Genomic DNA, 22,203 nt, shown 5'->3' with positions numbered 1-22,203 from the left:
CCCACGGGAACTGGAATTAGCGGGAAATTCCTTTTGTATGACTGACTCACTGACATACCCACGCACAGCCTAAACGGCTAAACGTAGGCACTTGAAATTTATAAGGGACGTAGCTTAGGTACCGTAGAGGTGCACTAAGAAAGGAATTCCCGAAATTCCCACAGGAACAGGAATTACCGGGAAAATCCTTTTGTATGAAAAATCTAAACTGCTTAAGTTAGACGCTTGAAATTTGGCATGCAGGTCCCTTAGTAAACTTAATGCTTAGTTACAACAGGATATTGCGAAATTCCAACGGGAACGGGAGTTAGCGGGAAAAAAACATTTGTATGAAAAAATCTAAATCGCGTAAGATAGATGAAGGGGGTAAAATAGGATCCACGCGTACGAAGTCGCGGGCGGCCGCTAGTTAGTAAATAAATCCTTGTGGAAATATACCATGTAAACAATTTGACATCTGTCATAATATGGTATCTGTTTTTTCAAAACTTAGGCTGGGTACCATCTTACTTTAACTTTAACAAACGTCAAAAATCTGTCAAACTCCACCGAAACAAAAAGCACCGGTTATCGTCATAGTTACTGTCAAAGTTAGGTGTTGCAACTCAGCCTAAGACGTTAAAAAAATAAACTGAAGCTGGTTTGCACCATCTTGCTCAACCTCCATTCAACAAGCACCGGTTATCGTCATAGTTAAAGTTAAAGTTAGGTGGTGCAACTCAGCCTTAGTATTGAAATAAACATGCTAATTCCTAATTTTTAATTCCGTTTCGGTACCGGGAATGCTAATCACGACCGGGATTTGATCCCGTTACTGGCATCACTATAGGCCTCTCATCGGGACCATTAAATCGTGCCGGTCCATCGGACCGAGCGACAGAGCCTACGACTTGAGCGAGTGAGCTCGAATTGTGTGCTGAGGTGGAGTGAGCTATTGTGTTACAACACTTCAATGTTCGATGCTGTCATTTGTAAGATGACTTAATTAAAATAATTTTCAATAGTAAATATTTTTCTGAACACTTCGTGTACTGTGGTAATATGGCTCCTAGTATTTTCTTTTTTTATCTGAATCTAAGGGGAGGAGGGGGTTGACAAAGTGTGACATGGTGTGACAAGGGGTGGGAGGGGTCCTAAGTTTCGTGACATCACATTTCAATTGTTTCAAATATTTGATATAATGTTGATTTCATATAAAAAAATACTTAATTTAAATAGAAATAAAACTAATTTCGGAACTGCTGTTAATTTAATAATTTTTCGATGTGAAATTGCAAAACATGTGACGTCACACTAGGGAGGGGGGGGTCTCAGAAATGTGACCACCTGTGACAAGGACGGAGGGGGGGTCAAAAAATCATGAAATTCGTGTGACGTACTTTATGGATGGCCCCTAATGAAAAGTTCTGTCACCTGTTTTTAATATAAGATTTTAAACTTTCGCTTTCCATGTAAGATGTAATTGATGTAACTCATTAATAAACGTCGCGTTAAGACCCGTGTCTTTCTATTTTAGTTTTTGTCACCTGTGTCTAAGTTTTCTCAAAGTCTTACAGAGCCCGGGAAGTAAGTAGCCTCATATTAAAAAAATATAATATTTATTGCGTCATATGGAATGGTTTACAGACTGCCCATAATCATCAAAAGTATAGATATTAGATAAAGCATTCTAGACTGGACACAAATAACACTAACCCCGATATTGATCCTAAAAAAGTTCCATTCTGAATCTGAAAACAACCCATTATTTTTCAAATAACCATTACAGCGACCGAACGTATTCTGTCACCGTTCCCATGAGGTTAATACCGAAATCACTTAACCCTGAAATATTGATATGGCCACAAATCACCCGATACGCATCTAAATCGCCGCAACTAGTTCGTTCATCAAATCGGCAGCCTTGTACTGCTCAGGTTGATGTATATCGGTGGGGGTCTATTTTGACACTCCATTATGAATTGCCAGTCGATACATTCCCATGAAGATTGCGAGAAATGTAGGTGAGCAGGTGAAGGGTTAAAGGACAACGTTTTTATTTTTGGAGAAAGTTCCTAATTTGGATCAACGAACAGGATCTCTGCATTCTCAGTGTGGAGATTGTTGTAAAACCGTTCCCATAAAAATACCTACATTTTTCACAGTACCTACTTATTATTTGATCAAAATTTCCTGAAAAATCTAGCAATAATGAAACAAATGTTAGAAGTTAAAATGTAAATTTAAACTTTCATTGTGAGTATTTTAAATTCTACAAGCGCAAACTAATCAACCCAGAAAAAGCAGCAGAAGCATATAAGTTACGTAAAAAGGCTCCGGCTACAAGTTCTGAAATCACTGAGCTTCATAATGTTTGTCTATTCCAGAACAAACGATCCATTTCTATCAGACAATTTCCAGACCCGTATTTGTGCACATGCCGGTGATGGAGCCCTCTCCAGAACAAACGCTTCCCGTATTCGCTGGAAGTTCTATCTATACCCATAGATAGGGTTGTACCTCTGAACACACGAGTTTGAAACCGAATTTCGGTATCAGTACCTTCTCTTTAATGTCAACTTTTTAAGTTTCTCCAAACTTTAGGCCATGGAATTTTTAAAAGGCTTTTTCACTTCAAGATAAGAAAATAACTCTAGAGCTGAAAAGATAAAATCCATCAATTTTTAGTTGAGAGGACTGGTGTCTGAGATGGATTTCGAATAAATAATATTTGATAAAAAAATATTAGTATCTGATCATATATTATGATATAAAAAAAACTAACACCAAAATACACCAGCAACGAGTGCAACGAGCATTAAGAAGAATTTAATAAAATATTAATCGGGTGGAACCAACTTTTAAAATTTCAGTTTCATAATACCGAAACCGAAACCAGTAAATCGCTCGCATCGTTCGCTGATGCTATCTCCGAACACATCGCGTGAATACTGAGCGTGTAATATTAGATCATCCGAGTTTGTCAAAACATTCAGATTCCCGCAGAATATGTTATGTCTTAAAATTCCTTTTCTTTTCACACGGACAGTTTCCAAAACCTTCCTTATCGAATTTGTAGGGAGACGCTGAAGGCTGGAGCGGCTTTTCTCCTTTTCTGCGTTACGTGAGAATTTAACATTTTAATTCTAGCATTCTGAGGGAACAAAGCACCATTTATTGGGAAATCCTTGAAAATTTTAAATGTCTGTGTTCCTCATGAACTCGTAGATATGCTATGATTAAGATATTTTTAATAGCATTAATAAGCATTACACTCGTATTGTTTAATGATCCCTTATAAACATACCTACCTCCATTAGAAAGACTACTCGTACTCATACTAACCCCGCCGTCAACTCGGCGGTTTGGTATTGGTCATACTATACATTGGTATTATATTTGGCGGCTTTTTTTTTTCAAAAGAATCATATCAACCACTTGTATTTTTATGACTTTTAATTTAACACAACTCGTATCACTGTCGGTGGGTCGGCAGATTTAGTGAGTAAGTAGACTCCATTTCAAAAACTTTAAAATTCAAAAACTAATTCCGCCTTTACGTCACTTATTATTTCGTTAGCTACTTAGCCATTTCTATATCTAATTTCTAAGTTAGTAATTGCGTTTTTCACAAGGCACAACCCACAAATAGGTCTCGTACAAAATTACATCCGCTACATACGCCTTCACAATTTATTGCCCAATATTGTGAACAGTTAATGAAAGGCTTAATCTACGGGATAATCAGGATAGTGCCGTTATTACTGTTTTCGTGTTAATAAAAACTATATTATCTTGCCTGTAAGCAGTTAAACGTTTACGTATAACGATAAACAGGTTGAATGTCCTTTTATTAGTTTGCAAAAAGTAAAATATAAATATTTTTGGCCATAATATTTGCAGGATTCTGACATAAGAATGCCAGAGTCCTGCTAGTCGTATCTTTTTTGTCTTGGTCCCTTTTTTTCTTATCGAAAACCATGAGATACGTACTAAAAATTCAGGATTAGGTACGTTCTGATGTTTTTCAAGACATGCCCTTATTGTGCCTTTGTATCTAAAAACCTTTAATAGACTCTTGTAAAATTATAGCATTGTGCTATTATTATTACTATGCCTATGTTATAGGAACTGGAAATTAGCACCAAGTTTAGTGTGAGCATAATCTGTTGTCCACAGCCGCTCTAATTTTGAAGCCAGATGGTGGACGCGGGACAGTGGCGCGTGAGCATGCACCGATGCATGCATCAACAAATCTGTTTAGAATTTCGGCCAACGGCAGTTTGTAACTAGATAACCAAAATATGGCGTCTATTTTATTTGATAGCACAAAAATAATACATTTTTGAACTAACAAACTAGCGAACGTATTCACAAACATTACTACAGGATGACACACGAACCAATCACAGAACTCTATTCAACGCTGTGCGTTCGATTTGCTGCTTAAGAAACCTACACGTCTCTTTTAGAAAATCAGGACATTATTTTCCAAATTAATGCTGACCGAGTTTCTTGCCCTGCAGCGCTTTTTCTCAGCACTGGCCCATTTATTGTCCCGAAGCAGTGGTAGGATTAAAGCAATACTGAGATGTGGAAAAGCGCTTTTTAAAAGATTAGGAGAAAATAAATGTCATGACTTAATTGTAACAGTGTTTTCAGTTTAGGATAATATTCTGACTTCTTTCGTCAAACAGTTCCTCAAATTCTAAGTACTTAGATTTTAAGAAATTCAGAGGCTTAATAATCTCTAGATTTTATTTCGCAGGCGTTTTCCGCCTTTCGTCAAATTTGAAGCGGGCTGTTTTTGTCCTTGTTTCATTACTTTAGAAAAAACATTGCCTTAGAAATTCTGTGAAAATATACGTGAAAGGTATGGAAGTCACTGAGGATATCACCTGATGATGACATTGCTCATTTCGCAAAATGAGCACTCGACTCTAAAATGTGCATTTTGCAAAATGTGCGTACCATAAGTATACACTATTTACCGTTATCTGTACAGATTACATTATCATAAAGATGAAAAGAGAGAAAAGATTATTGTTTGACGGAAATAGGCTCCGAAGTTACTGGACCGATTTGAACAGGATACGTTCAATTTTATTGATAAATTAAGACAACTGTTTATGGGCGGCACAAACGCCGAGACAGCTTGTGTAAAATATAACATGGAGCAGAAACGTCTGCAATTCTCTTCAGTATGTTTCCAAAACTGAATAGGCATTTTATTTTTTAACGCTTCTGCGTAATCAAGGCCAATTCCAGCGTTCCCTCCGAAATTTTGTTGATGTATTCATTCATATTTCAATCTTTTGGGGGCGCCGTTTTGCTTACTCTCCCAAATTAATATCTTTTATCTTTAATTTTCGCGAATTTTTAAAGGTCAATAAATTAATGACCGCTTTGTTTCTACTTCCACGGTTTCGTTAAGATGTTCCTTCATTTAGAATTTTTTTAATTTCCTTTTCATTTATCTTCAATTTCTTAGTGATCTAATGATATAAATAATCCTCCTTTTTTACAATAATGAAAAGTAATGGGCAGTATTACACAATATTTTTCTTCGCTAAGCGTTTCGATTGACATCTTGTAAATTAGCGTCCCAAAGCACCGCTACATTAAATCCACTGCATAGCACTGCCGATAGGGCGAAAGCCTTATCTTCCAATATGGCGTCAGGTAGCACTAAGCACTTTTGTCTAAGGCGCTCGCGTGACCAGGAAATGCATTGGCTAAATAGCAGATGAGGAACGCGAATTCTGCACGCGATGTAAATGGAATATTCCTAAATTTGCCACTGTGCAAAAGATTATCCAAAGTAGCATGTATTCAAAGGCAGTACGGACTGTTTTGCAATTTCTTGTTCGACGATTTTCAGGCTATGGTAAAATTGTGGTCAAACGAATTTCAAACTTTTAAAATTGAGTGATGCACGTACTTCAGCAGCTTTTCGGGCTGTTTGTTATTGCAACAGTGTGCTTACCATGAGTTTACGTTGGGTGTGCTCGCTAGTAACTGCGTAAAAAAATGACATTAATTGTATGACATATTGTGCAGCGCCCCTAGCGGCTACTTTCAAGAAACAAATGCTTCATAGAGATTTTTGACGTACTCGCTAGCGAGCACACCTAACGTAAACTCATGGTAGGTACACTGCAACTGCTTAAAACACAGTGTTTAGATTGAAATGCTTTTGTCCTACCTACCTTCCACTGTTAAACTTAAGCCTGATTTCCATATTGACCGAACCGTTATCTTTATGAGGTTGTCGGTCCACCTTGTGGGACCTACTTTACCAAGCCAGCACTCTGTTTAATATTTTGTAATATTTTTCTTTCCTCTTCATCTACTTTTGTTAGGCGAATCGAATATTAAATAATCGTGGAGATGCGGGCAAAGGTTATGACTAAAACATGAATAATCAAACCTTTCTAACTTGGAACACGAAAGATAATATAAAGCAAATAAGATAAAGCAAAGAAGATTTGAAGCACTTTACATTTACTTTGTTTCAATAAAACCAAAGACTAAAGATGCTCTACGACAAAAAACGCAGGGTTTTTTCAATCACTTAAGAAGTTAGGGCATTATTTATTCAAGGTACTCTGGGAGCTGGATTCAAATGAAAAATATAAGATACGAGCACCTTATAAATGAACTCGTCTGGAAAGTTGCGATGTTTGTTTTAAGTAGGTAAAGGTGCAAGTTATACGGAAACCTATGTATAGCCTGACCAGGAACATAAAAACCCTCGCCATGTTGCGGAAAACTAATGGTACTAATTTCTTTTAATGGCAACAGTAACTGAAAACTTCATTGACATGTCACCTTGCATGTCAGTCTATTGCTGTCAAAGTGTAAACAAACTTTATTTTAAATGTGCGCAATTGATTTTGTGACTTAAATTGCTAAAATCTTTTTATAGTCATGAAAGAAAAGTGGTTCACAATGTGTTAACGTATTTACCGAAGAGAAATACTAAGGGTTCGGACAATATTTTCATTGAATAATATTTCCGACAAGGTTGTCAAATTGACTGACATGTTTATCGTATAGTACAGTCCATTATGAAAATTAGCTGTGGTTTGTTTCAAATACCTATTTTAAAGTTTTTTGTCACTTTCTAAGTGTTGAATTTTATGGAATTGCGAAAGAAGTACCGAGTTTGAAGCGTTCATGAGCAGACATTTCAGTTGAATAATCAAGTTCTGAATGTGATTATTGATGAATAATAAAATAAATCCTACTAACTCGATTGATGGTGTCATTTAATTTATTTAAACCAGGTTACCTGTAATAATATTTTTTCGTTAATTTATGAAAATATCAAATTACCTAGCCCGTAATCCTGAATACTGTACCTCTAGTAGGAAAAACTTTCGAGTTCGTTTCGTTGCGTATTCAAAGTGTCATCAAAAAATTTTGTATGAATGAAATAAAATTTTTCGATGACACTTTGAATACGCAACGAAACGAACTCGAAAGTTTTTCCTACTAGAGGTACTGATACATAAAGTTAGCCTATAAATTTAACACAGGTACGACTGACTCAGTGTTGCACTATCAAATGCAATTGACGCGCCTCTATGCCAGGGTTTTTATGTTCCTGGTCAGGCTATAATGTAGTGACGTACTCTGTCTGCTCAAGATAGTAGATGAGTAAAACTATCTTTTCTTGGCTGTTTACGTCCGTGGCTTCTGACGTTTCCATTCTAAGGCTGAGTTGCACCACCTAACTTTGACCGTAACTATGACGATAATAGGTGTTTTTTGTATGGAGTTTGACAGATTTTTGACGTTTGTTACAGTCAAAGTATGGTGCAACCCAGCCTAAATGTATGAAAACGATTCCGTTCTGAGGCGTCACGACATAATATATTTTATGTCAGGTAAATATAAATCCAGCTTACCACCTGAGCCTGGATATACATATAGCTCAATGAGGGCTATCGTTTTAGCGCTCACCAGTTGGCGCCACTGTAGAGTAAGGTCCTGTCACTTGCTAGTAGCGAAGATAGTGGCGCCAACTGGTGAGCGCTAGAGTGGTAGGAGGACTATCAGATTTGCACTCATCAAGATGGCGCCACTGTAGAGTAAGGTCCTGTCAATCGCCAGGGGTGCCAACTGTTAAGTATAAAAACGATAGCCCTCATTAATGCAAACCGCTCCATGCTCAGTCTCTAGTGTTTACTGTTTTCGCGATATTCATAGCATGAGTTTAATTACTCACATGAACTACCAATATTCATTGGTCCGCACCAAATCACAGATAGGTACAATTTAGCAATCTTTCAAATGTCAATTAATTTGACTCTTTTTGAGACCAAATCGTGTAACTAAACCCAAGTCATGTGTGCCTTTGATTACGAAGGAAAATAATCTGCTTCAATGAATTTTACATCTAAATACTTAAAACTACTGATGCGAACTAAAGCATTTCGTATTGCTGAAGACATATACTTAGAACATAGCAATATCATACCTCATTGTGAAATCTGGTTGATTTATGGTCTTAGCAACAAAGGCGGTGCATGCAAACCGCACGTTTCGCTGTACATTTATCAAGAACGTGTAATGCACGAAGTATGAGGTGTAGCTTTATTTTGGCTAGAATAATATTAAAATATCTGTCTTAAAAAGTTGTTAAAATACTTTTTATAAGGATACAAGTTTGTCGTTCGAACGTAAAGTTTCATCATCGTCATTATCATCATCATCATCATCATTCAGTCATAAAACGTCCACTGCTGAACATAGGCCTCCCCCAATGATTTCCACAATGGCCGGATGGTAGCAGCCATTGTGGAAATCATTAGGCCATAGAATCAATCCTTATTATTTGATCCATACTAACAAGGACAATCCTGTCTAAAAAGTTGTTTTAGATTATTGTACTTATTGTTCCAAAATTGAAATAAAAAATACAATATGCTCGTTTAATCCATCAAAGCCACACAGTAATAGAAATTGATCCAACAAAAATTGACTGGCTACCTTTATAATTAGATTAGCATTGTTATGGACAATACGGGTGAAGGATTTGCCACACTGATTGCGTTCTGCGATTTGCGGTCAAATCAATGTGAACACAGCCCGCATCATGTATGAGCAATATTGTCGGTCAGGGTAACTGTCAGCGGTTCTGGCAAGACAATCTGTCACCAGTCGTCGTGACAAGGTAATCTGTCGGCGACGAGGTTTGACGGTCAGGGGGCCCAGTGTGAGTTTACGTCAAACGCATTCGATATCGACTGCGTTAAAAAACATATGACGATTTTAGTTCTTGACAGTTTCCGCTAGGGGCGCTGTACAATCCGTCATACATTTAATGTCACCTTTTTACGCAGTCGATATGGATTGCGTTTGAAATAAACTCACACTACGCCCCCAGATCACTAAACAAAATGTTTATAGACCGACAATCTTGTTCATACATGACCGCAGACCGCAGATCGCAGAACGCATCCATTGTAGCAAACACTTAATACTATACACGTAACACGGTTGTGTTTCGTTCCTATGCGTGCATTCAAAGCCAATAAAATCCAGGCGGAATGGCTCTATTGTGTTCCATCGTATTGAATGATGGGCCACTGTGATTTGAAATAAATTGATACATTTTCGTTGATGATTTTTGTATTACTTTATTTCGCCTGTAAGCGACACTTTTAACCTGAAATATATACCTAGCTTTAAATGTTCTTTTCATAATACGTAATTTAGTTTGGGTACCCATTTCGAAAACCTAAGTCTGCACGCTCGAAATATCAAACAAAAAAGTCCATTAGCGAGCTCTTTTTTCCGCTTCGTGGTTATACTTTTGCTTTCATCACATACATTATTTTTATTCGCATTATTTTTCACATACCTAATTTGTCATTAAACCGAAGGTTTTCGCACCTTTGCATTTCGAACCACGAGTGATTCGAACCGGCGTAGTAGCCAATAAAAATAATAGTAGAGAAAGTAAAAAACTGATATTGAAAGAGTCTTTTCGCACTGTAGACTTGGAGCGGTGAGAATATCCCAAGAAATAATTTGTAATGGACCGATACTTTTTCGGAGAATTCTCACCGCGTAACGCCTAGAGGTGAGATCTTTTCGTAGAAGCAGTTCAACCCTAAACTTTCTGCAGTTTATCCGAGTTTTAATCGCCCGAGGGGTTACCTCAACAGTCTCCATTAACAAGACACTCAATTGAGTGAAGCGAATGGATTAACGAAGTGGAATCAAATTGATATTGTTGGTCGAGCCGCGGTCATTATGCGGCGCAATCAAGGCGAAAGCGAATAATCAGGGTTGACAAAAGAGGATTAGCAAAAAATGAGACTAAAATATTCAAATTCAAATTCTCTTCGTTCTTTCGTCGTTTGTTTCAGCCAAATGACGTCCACAGCTAGACATCCTTCTTTAGGATTTCCACAACGTCTGCGTTGCTCGCGTCTGATTGAAAGTACCTACTTCCCGCGACCTTCACCAGATCGTCAGTTCATATTAGTGGGGGGCCTGCTCACACAAGTCTTCCTTCCCCTGGTCGTCACTCGAGAACCTCAAAATCTCTAGTATTTTTTTTATTTTATTTTTCGTTTTATTGAAACCTACAGTTAAATAGCGTATAAAGGCTTAAAGTAATAAGAGTCTACACGTGGTTCTTTTTCAGAGCACTTAAATACATATGTCCCAAATATTATACCTTGCTCTATCACCCAATTGCTAGGTAATTCATTATTATTATGAAAACACTTTACAAAAACATCTTAGGTTTATTTTCTGCAAATAACGTACCTAAATTATTTGCGTAGAGCCTCGTAGAAATTCTTCAAAAGAATGTAAGTAAGTAAACCTATAAAAATGTAGGTAGAGCAAAAAGTTTATGCCCTAATAAATATTTTTGAGTAACATGAAACGGATTTTACGACCGAAAACAGCTCTTCTTTTCGGAGTTTCATTTTTCATTTCATTTCAAACGACGTTATCATTTTATTAAAATGGAATCAAAGTTAATAGGGGAGAGTTCGGTATATTGTACCGCCGGGTAAATTGTACCACCCTCATATTTCGTAAAGTATTTATTGAATGTCTGTAATTGCAACACTCAGCGATACACAACTAAAATCAATTAATATCCGCCATGTGGTTTTTGCCGTGACAACAAACACGTGTGTTTTATTTTGAAAAGTATTTTTTCATTGTTTTCAAGTAACTTTTGACAATACATGTTTAGTTTGTAATTTTGTTACATTTAATCACAGGGTGTTTCTAATATATTATTTAGAAGCGTAAATTAGTGTGGATTACAATTATTTGAAACATTTTTCGGTATTTATAAGCTATATTTTTTACCGATTTTTTAAAAGCACTATCACCTAGTCGGCTAAATTGTACCACATCAAGTTGTATGGAACTTTACCAAAGGATTTTGAAATTTTTTTTAGTAAATCATATTTTGAAGTTATAATAGCGTAGTTATGTTTGACTAACAATAAATGAAAGCAAAAGACTGGCAAAGTAGATTAGGTACAAGTGTGCGTTACGATAATTGGAATTACAAAACTTGTACTCAAAATCGTGATAACGTGTAAAACAATATCGATTGTCTATGTTATTAACTACTGTTCCTTTTCGTTTCCTAATTTGTTAAAAATGTATCGTATATTATTTTGCCCTAGTTTTGTTATAGGCTTGAAATTTATTGAAATCCAATTTAGTAACCCTGTGGTACAAATTATCGAACCGGTTGGCTAAATTGGACCGAAGCTCTGAACTCGTACTTTGTTGATTTGTGCTAAATATACAACAATCATGTTAATTAATACTTATGAAATAGTAAGTTGAATAATGTATCTTTTATTATATACCATGGACATTAGCAAAAACAAAAGAAAACTATGAGTAAAATGGGATTGAAAAAAACTGGTCCAAATTAGCGGACTCTCCCTTATTTGGCTAAGTATTTTTCTAAAATTTTGACGTTGTCATTAATAAATATTATAAAAGCAAAAGTTTGTGAGTACTTATGTATGTTTGTTACTTCTTCACGTCTAAAAGGGTGGAGCGATTTTAATAAAATTTGGTATGGATTTAGTTGACACCCTGGATTCTATGTTTTACTGCGGGTAACACCGCGAGGCACAGCTACTTAGTGTTAAAATAATTGTGATACTTTTTATTATAATAGTGTGGTCAAGATCGCGTCTATTTGACATATAATATTTAATTTGATTTCAGCGTAGAGTCTTTATGATCACTTGACCAATCATGATAAAAGTTGAATTTTTACTCTTTACAACGCATGATATGTCTCAGAATAATGGTAGAATTTTCTCACGCATGACCACATCAAAATAAAACCTTCCCCTAGCAACCCTGCGTTTAATCCTAACTCTATTCGCTTCCAAATCATGGAAATTGGCGAAATTATTTACATAACGGGAAAGGACGGGCCCTTGTCAGCTTACACTGACTATTTGGGAAAACTTCACTTGGAGGAAAAAGTATTAATAAAATATAACTTCTGTGTATAACTTGTGTGTGTTCCTGATTTTATTTATGACAGTAGGGCTGGGTTGCACCATCTTACTTTAACTTTGGCAAACATCAAAATTCTGTCAAAATCCATACAAAAATCACCGGTTATAATTATTATAGTTACAGTCAAAGTTAGGTGGTGCAACTCAGCCTAAGTCACTATATCATAATGGTAACGAGAATATAATTTAAATTAGTACGGAAACGTTATTTTTTCTAAAGTATTTTACATCTTGAGGCCAGTGTTGCTAAATAAAAGCGTAAGTTCCCTTGATGGAAACTAGATGGAGCTGTTTCAAGTTAGTTTGCTGTGGCAAAATATTTTGAAATCTTGTTTTATTTTAGGTATCTAATAATTAAAACAAACAATGATAATTTTGAGCTCGAGCGTACCTACTCGTTCTGGCTCTGCATTAATAACAAACCAAAAGGCACTTTTCTCCAAAAATTTCTTAACCCATTTTCTTTTAACGAAATAACCTTTGATCTTTAATTAATTAAGGGTTTAAAGTTAAATGAAGTAAATGACATTATATTTTAAACAATTACCTTAAAGAACGAAATTCGGCTGGTATTTTAAGAGAAAAGAATTGAACAGAAAGTTTCAATTGCCAATAAAACGGTCCATTGTGATGGAACTTCGCTGTTACTTTCATCTTTACAATGATAGGGCGTAGCCTATTAAAGAACAGCCAAACCAAAATACACGAAGAGGTAACTATATCAAAGTTCATAACCTTTTACCAACGAGGCTGCGGAGTTTTGTGTTGTCTATACAGGGTGTTAGGTAAATGGGTATATGAGCCGACACTAGCCCATGTTAACATGGTCATATAAATGGTATGGTGAAGTCAGAAAAATGATATCTTTATTTTAATTATTTAAATTTTCATACAAATCGGATTTAATAAAAATAATTTTGTATGAAAATTAAAAAAAAATGATGATATCAAATTTCTGACTTCACCATTACATTTATATGCCCATGTTAACATGGGCTAGTTTCGGCTCATATACCCATTTACCTAACACCCTGTATATGTAATAATGCAGTCTACACACCAAGCCCGCCGAGATTAGTCGTCGACTTTTGACAAATTGTCAAAAGTCATATAAAGTACAAGTCAATTTCAAGACAATAAATGGGCCAGTGATGAGAAGAAGTAGCGCAAGAAACTCAGTCACTATTTATTAAGTACACTCGAAGTCCGGTCAAAAGTCAAATAAGTTGGTTTTGACGTGTAACTTTTTTTTGTTCTACCGTCAACTTAAACGATCAGTGAATAATGTAATGTAATCTGGCGGATCTTGTTGGCGTCTTGAAGGCGCGAAATGGAAAGTGCCAAGAAAGGATTTTATCGAGTTTCCGGTTAGCTAACTCGAATTCCACTAGAGCAACTTTAGCTGTCCCTTTGCATAATGAAAGATTTTTGGGAATTATATTCGGTTACTGGTTTAAGTAATCGAGTTTGTTAGTTGAAATACGACTTTAATTAATGTAATTGCCAGAAATTACTAAAAGGACTTTGATGAATTTCTATGTTGATACCTCAATATAAAATATTAATTATTTATAACGATGTGTGAACAACTAAAGTGTGAAACCACAGGCAATATTGGCAGGCTTGATTTTTACTCACTAAAATGCTTTTTTGCTGTGGCAACATTTTATCAGGGAATCAATGAGGTCAGTTATAAATTATTCAGTTATCGTTGCAGTCTTAATTAATTTTATTTAAAAAACTAGGTGTCACAGCAAGTATTTGCAAGTCTAAACAGCTGGCGAGTTTCCAAGCGGATTGTTTGAACGCTGCAGTGGTGGTAAACGATTTTGTTAGTAAGTACAGACCACGGCAACACAACGGCAAGTCAAGCTAAACTTTATGATATATTGTATAGTGCCTTTACGTTAAAAGGGGAAAGGGTAAAGGCTCGTAGTTGAATTGTAGTGCTAAATATAAATTACCAATGTACTGATTTTTGCCTTAAAAATTCCATTACCTCGAGTTTAAGTCGAGCCCAGTATGGGTAATAAATACTCGTAATAAATCTTGTTGTAAGTACAAAGTAAACCACTTATGAGAGCTCCCATTTGTATAATTTATCGAGAGTTAAGTATTCTCTTTTGTTTAAATTATTATTCATTTGTCATGTTCCTAACCAAATATTGAGCGAAGGCTATAATTTATCCTAACAAAGTAACATCGTCAGTTCTGATAACAGGGGGTTGATATTATGAAAACAGATTCAGACATAAACGCGTCCTCTTTGCATAGAATTTGAATTTTAATCGGTGTACAGTCAGCGTCATAAAACCCAAATCAGCCAAAAAGTTGACAAACCTTATTTCTATTGTAACAAAGACGTGTTGCAATCTTTTTGGCTACTTTGGGTGTCACGAACTATTTGACGCTGACTGTACTTTGTACCTGCCAATGTGGCTTGAGGCGTGCTTGCTCATATTATGCGACAGTGAACGCAAAATTGCTTTTAGTCTTTTTTATTGCTTTGCTAGTCGGCCGTTTGGTGTAGTGGTTCGAATCGGACTACTATTCCGGAGGTTGCGGGTTCGATTCCCGCACAGTACAAACATTTGTGTGCATGAACATATTTGTTTGTATTGGACTGGGTGTTTTCTATGTATAATATGTATGTATTTACAAAAAAAAAAAGTATTTAAGTATGTTTATATCCGTTGTCTAGTACCCATAGTACAAGCTTTGCTTAGTTTGGGGCTAGCGGCGTAGTGTAAAATGTCCAAGGATATTTATTTATTATTTATTATTTATTTTAATTTCGGATTTAAAGGCGTGTCGTGACAAGGTGCCGGCTTCGGGAGCCATTAAATTTAAGGTAGACAACATTAGCACAGATTTAAATACTGTTAGCGTCAAATATTTTTGATTTAAGGCCGATGGGCTTGGAAGACCAATGGGTCGCTATCCAGTGTCAGATTAGGAATGACATGAGATTCGACAGTAAACGTCAGAATAGTGTCCCACGTGTAATCGAACCGCTTCAGATAGATGGACATAAGTTTTATCATTATGTATTTTTACCTACGTGATTATCTGTGAATTTACCTATGACAGTCGTCCAACATTGTTTCGTTAGTCTACATATATGTTATAGTCAAACCTCGAAGTTCCGGCACTCCTAGGTTTGACTAGTCAATCCTCAGGTCTGACTAGAAGTCTTAGTCAAAGCCCAAACATATCGGCCTTTGACTAAATAATGTTAGTCAAACCTAGGAGTGTAATTTGGTCAGGCAAAGGTCGAAACTCAATTTAATGAAATCGGGGTTTGACTAGTCAAACCTCAATTAAGACTTTAAACTAAACTATACTTAATTCTGATCTCGAACTTATTGCATAGGCGTTACGACGGTCGGTTTTCACGCGCACGCGCAGCTATCTCTTTAGGTGAAGGTACAAGTAACTAAACTTATACAGTACTGATGTTGGTTGTCAGTGTTTCTAGATCGATCTTGATTAATTACTAATTTTTAGGGTTCTGTTACCTTAAAGGATAAAGAGTTTAGACCCTATTATTATGACTTCGCTAAATGTTGTCTGTCACCAGGCTCGAATCTCATGAATCATTCACTTAAAAAATAAATAATTCAATAAAATACTTAAATATTTAAGGGGGGCTCTCATACAGCAAACGTGACTTTTTGCAGTTTTTTACTTGATATTAATTAAAACGTAAACAGGTGAACCCTTGAAATATTCACATAATTTTAGTTGCATTTTAAAAATAAATCATAAAATTAAAATAAAATAAATATTTAAGAGGGCTCCCATACAACAAAAGAGTCGCACGGAACCCTTCGTGAGCGAGTCCGACTCACACATGGCTGGTTTTCTATTTGCCGTCTACTTTTGACCGAATCTGTCAGTCGTTTCTAGGATTGACTAGGCAAAGCCCGAAACAGATTATTTTAGTTTCGACGTTTGACTGAACCGTTTAGGCACTTCTAGGTTTGACTCAGTCAAAGGCCGAAATAAGAATTTACTTCGGGGTTTGCCTGAAGGCCTTGGTCAAACCTAGGATAGACCAGTCATTCCGCGAAGAGACTGCATATCGACCTTTGACTATGACATATACATATATATATAAAAGAAAGTCGTGTTAGTTACTCCACTTATAACTCAAGAACGGCTGAACCGATTTAGCTGAAAATTGTCAGGGAGGTAGTTTAGAGCCAGGAGAAGGACATAGGATACTTTTTATCACGTTCGAAATTTAAAAAAATGTCTGCTTATTTATTGCCATTAAGGCGGAACAAAGTTCGCCGGGTCAGCTAGTTATTAATAAAGCGAGTACTTGGAAAGACATTGAAAGTATAACTTAGAGGCTACTTTAAGATGTGACTTAGTCCCCAAAGTTGGTCCTTATTAAGCTTAGTATTTTCGATAAGCCTTCTTGACAGTTCAAAGTAGTCAAATCATGTTTAGGCGAGTTATTTCGTATTTACGAATCTTGTAAGTACTTATTAAAGAAACAAAATAAGATGGTATTTAATAATAATAACAAAGCTACTTACATTATGACGAATGCGTTAAAAATATAATATGAACATTTTGGTTCTATAAAGTTTCCGCAAGGGGCGCTGTACAATCCGTCATACATTTAATTTAATTTTTACACTGTCGACATCGAATGCGTTTGACGTAAACTCACACTACGCCCCCAGTTGTCACAACTGCCCCGATAGAAGGAAAAAATAGATCACAATAACAAATGTTTTACGCAATATTACTTGCTACTTATATGTGTATTCTATGCTATTACTTTATTGCGTTACATTCTAACGCCTCGCACTCGTAAAATTGTAGTTATGTCGCTGAAATAATTTATAATTCATGAGAAAACATGTCAGTAACTTGCTACAGACCGTGTCTTCAAACACATTCTGCCAATAGAAGTCTTGGGTATAAACAGCTCTTTATGACGTATTAAAATTCCCCATTGTGCTTTAAGTTATTTTCAGTTTTATGCTCGAAACGCAATAATTGCGAAAATAAACCGTAGTGAAGTTGTAAAATTGTTCGTAAAGCGAGTGTGACCTGTCAGTAATTAGTAAATATTGCTTGGAGACATTTTATGAGGCAATGCTTTATTGACGTGGGCAAAGATGTACCTAATCGCTATATTTAACTCAGTGTAAAACTGTAACAAATATTTATACTTTATTTGTATGATAATGATAATTAATGCACGATTCTTGTTCTATCTTACTAAAATAGGGGTGGGTAACCTTTGGCTCTAAGATGTGAAGTTTCTTAACCCTTCAAAATAAAATAAAAACTCATAACTGTGCAACGGAGCGTCTTAGCTAGCTCAGTCTGACACCCCGCTGTTTAGTACTAAGTCCCAGTTCGCCTTCTGCGATGAGGGATGTGTACCTATCCAGGATGCCTACAGGGATATTGACCAAGGAAACGCACAATCAATAACACAATGACACTTTGTATTTCTAGTTCCACAATGGTTCCTTATTCTAACTTCACTGACTCTAAGTTTATTATTATTTTAGTTACTTTACAGGTTATTTTTAAAAAGCTCTATAGCTCTTCCATCTCAAAAGATTGCCGACCTCTATACGTTCTAAACTAATCTAGTGATATGATTTAAATATACCTTACCCAAGTTTTCTTTAATTTACAAAATCGGTTACATGTTTAAAACAAAACGGTCCAATTTGTTGTTAGGTAGGTATAACCAAATCTAACTACTTATTTTATAAGAGCAGTGCTTATTAGAATAACCACCACCTCACATCAATTGAAACGCACTTCGAAATACAGATGTCAAAGTTATCTCAAACAAATTCAAAGTCAATCTTAGTTAGAGTTAATTAACCGGTATGCATAAATCAAGTAGCTTTGAAATCATTTACATAAACACTCACTACCATAAATCTATAATTGTCGTCGTAGATAAAGCATTTTGTTTTATTTTTTTTGCAATAGTTAAGGCAAATGTTCACAAGAACTTGATTTTGTGGTAAAAAAAAAAGCTCATTTCAATAAAGAAGGTGTAAAGAAAGTTAAAAAAGTATTTATTCAACCCTTCATTTACTGAGATTCAATTTATCTTGTCTTGTAAAAAGATCCGAAGTCGATAAAGGGACCAATTTAAGGGTCACCGCAATCATTAACTTGCCACCCGAAAAGAAACAGTGATTACCTTACAAATTGCTCGTTTCTATTTTTAAACCATCTTTAAATTCCTTCTCAATTTACATTTCGGCGGGAAATTCACATCTGTATTTCTTTGCCTATTTTCATTTTATGCCCTTGCCATAATATCAAAGTTCCGAAAAAAGTAGCCTTTGCTTTTTTATCTGTGGAGCAAGTTTAGGCGGGAAACAGCTGTCACATTTTTGTGTAAAAAGCGACATTAAAATAATAAAAAGCGTCATTAGAAAAAAAAGCGCGGGAAACGTTAAACTGGTCGGGCGCGTTTTTGTTTCTCTTAGCTTTAAAATTAAAATTTATCTGTTGTAGTGATCAGAAGAGGTGTAATTAGTGTTTATATTTACTTGATTATATATATATTGTGTAGTTAGTGTATAATTGCTGTATATTGGTAAGTCTTTAAAACTATTTAGTCGTCAAGATGAACGAGCCGCCTGACCCGGGGGAGGCTCCCCCGGCGGGCCACTTTGTGACTATCCCTGTAGATGCGAATACTTTTGCTCCCCTTTTAGGCCCAATGGTGGCTATTTCCAATGAGTCAGCTATGGACACGGATGGTTCTCCTGCAACTACAGCTAGAAAACGCTGCAGAGTTCACAAATGTAAAAATTGTAACAAACGTAAAAGGAAACATATTGGACAAGAAGTAAAGGAAAATGATTGTGCCTGCGATCTGCCCCCTACACCTACCATTTCGGAATCCCCCCCAAGTCCGGCAGCAAAAAAACATAATAAAATTAAAAATATTACGCATACTAACTCCCAGCCTTCTGCCTCAACAATTACCGACTCACAACTTTCTTCAACCCCAGATTTTGGTAGAAAACTATATAATAGTACTGATGCCTCCCCTTATACCATACATGTTCAAAGAATTCAGACTTCCCCAGATGATGGCTCCACAATGCACTCATGGCCTGGACTTGGTATTACATGGATCTCACAACTTTTTACCGTAGAACAACTGAGTTGCGAGACTTGGTTTTTTTGACAAGTATTGTTTTTGATGGGATATATAAACTTACACTAAGCTCGCAAGAAAAAAAGCAAATGCTTTTTTATCTGTGGAGCAAGTTTGGGCGGGAAACAGCTGTCACATTTGCGCAAATTGATTGGGTCATTCACACGTAATGTTGTTTACAAGCAGCTGTTGCCTAGCACATTGTCAGGTTGTTTACGTGTATACTTTAAACAAAAGTTAGGGGCAATTTAGGGAAGGCAAACAGTTTAACCTTAGGCGACCACGGGCTGGAAAACGTAGCGTGGGCAGGCCTCCTACTAGGTGGACCGACGATCTGGTAAAGGTCGCGGGAAGAGCCTGGATGCGGGCAGCGCAGGACCGTTCATTGTGGAAAACCTTGGGGGAGGCCTTTGTCCAGCAGTGGACGTCATTTGGCTGAAACGAACGAACGAAACAGTTTAACCTTATCGAATAAGTTCGACGTTCTTAGTATATTGAGCACATAAAGCAAGCACATACGCAATAAAGCGGGAAGAAATTCATTTCATACATGTCACTTTGCTGTTACCGTAACTTTTCTTAGCTTACCTTACCTAATCGTACTTCAGTGCATAAACAATTTTTACGAGACCTAACTTAGGGGCGAGTTATATCCTGAGTTCGACCTCAACCAGATCCAAGTAAATTATGTAATGCCCTGTAATACCTACTGTATCATGCTTTGGAAAGGTTTTCGTATTTATATTTTATCTCTACTTACGATACGATATCTAATGTAAATAATGTGTAGATATTCAGTAAAATTTCTTGAAAAATTACTCCAACCATCCACCAGCACCAGTTATGACCCCTAGTTCACTGGACTTAATTTGTTGCTAATGACATCTGCTGAAACCCCTTTCAAGGAATAGATCGACTTTCCCTGACACCCTGTATATCTTTCTACTTCATAAACTCTTGTTTCGATTTTCATGAGATAGTTAGTATCAAATGAAACCGTTGTAACTCAACTCCGCGTACATTCTACTAGCAAATGAAAGCAACAAAGACATTGTGGGTAAGGTTGGAACATTATTGTCTAAATGTAACCGGTTATTAGCAGCATCTGCCTTACATTATTGCGTAGGAACGGCCTTTACGTGATCATCCAAGGACTGGACACAGCCAGATGAGAACAGTATGTACAACCCGGTCGAGTTAACTGCGCACCAAGCAGCCGTGACGTCACATCGACGCTCTATCCGTGGAGGTACTATCCGTTTGCTTTAAGTTTGCCACTGGCGATATGACGTCACTCGAAAAGAAGCGTCTATAACTTATAACAAACTATATTTAAAATATTTTTTATTTATTATTATTGATAAAAATTGTGTATTTGCGTAAAATAAGACACATTAATTGCGTTTAATCACTAACTAATTGCGTTTAATCGCGGTTGGGGGAGGGGACGCGCATTCCACGGACCGGCAAACTTAGCGCGAACGGGTAGTACGCAGAACTTGACCGGGTTATACAGATACAAAGTCAAAGAGTTGTGCTTGAACATAAGTAGCTTTTTTTATCCACAACGAGAAAGCTCTTCGCATCTCACCTGATGGAAAGTGATGATCAGGCTGATGGTGGAAGCGAACTTCACCCTGAATCCTCAATCACAAAGGATCATCAAATACTTATATGTATTGTTTATTGTGACATTCATTTAACTTCCTAACTAAATAGGTACACATCTCTCAAAAGGAACACTAAAAGAGTATGTTCTCCCGCTTTTTTCATTAATCCACTGGCTAGTTATCCAAAGCCATGATGGAGTCAGTTTTCCCTTAATAATAGAATTTACTCATTTCCTTTCATAAATCGCATAATATCATTAGGTTTGAACTTTTTTGTGCGCAACTATTGGACGTAGCGAAATAATTAAAAAACACAGATCTCTAGGGAATTTACTTCAAAGTGCCAAAGGTGTGTTGGCTGATGGTAATAGACTGTGACTTGTTCTACATTAATTTTCCCATCACGTCTTTAATAACAGCCTTTCTTTGCTTAATGTTAATTTAATTTCCCCACCTCTATAAAACTAAAATGTGATTAGGTATCTAATGAAAGGAAGGTGGTAGGTCTGAATACATAGTATTATTTCGGAGTTACAAAAGTTTTAAAGGGAACTTATAATTTTCACCCCCACACAGGTGGTACAGCATTTACCACCAAAAGAAGAGAGGATTACGACGCCGAGCGGAGAAATGGAATGAAGTTATTCAAAACACCTCTCCGCTCCGCTTTGCTCTGATCCGCCTTGGTGAAAACCGGGCCTAAAGCAAAAAGGAAAGATATGACACTTTAATTAGGTGCATGCGCACAATTTCGCTTCGACGCGTCAACTGTCACTTTCCGACTCGCTGACTACATCTTGCTTGCACCAAACTTGGAGCTCTTTGCTGTGTCTCGCTCACCGGGTACCGCGTCTTCCTTTTTGTTTTAATGTAAGGAATTAACCGCAACTTTCTAGGCTCGCGTACCTACTTCCTT

The sequence above is a fragment of the Ostrinia furnacalis genome, unplaced genomic scaffold, assembly GCF_004193835.3.
Source record: "Ostrinia furnacalis isolate ACB-3 unplaced genomic scaffold, ASM419383v2 OfSCF3133, whole genome shotgun sequence".
Taxonomy (NCBI): domain Eukaryota; kingdom Metazoa; phylum Arthropoda; class Insecta; order Lepidoptera; family Crambidae; genus Ostrinia; species Ostrinia furnacalis.
Note: the sequence above shows the minus strand (reverse complement) of the source record.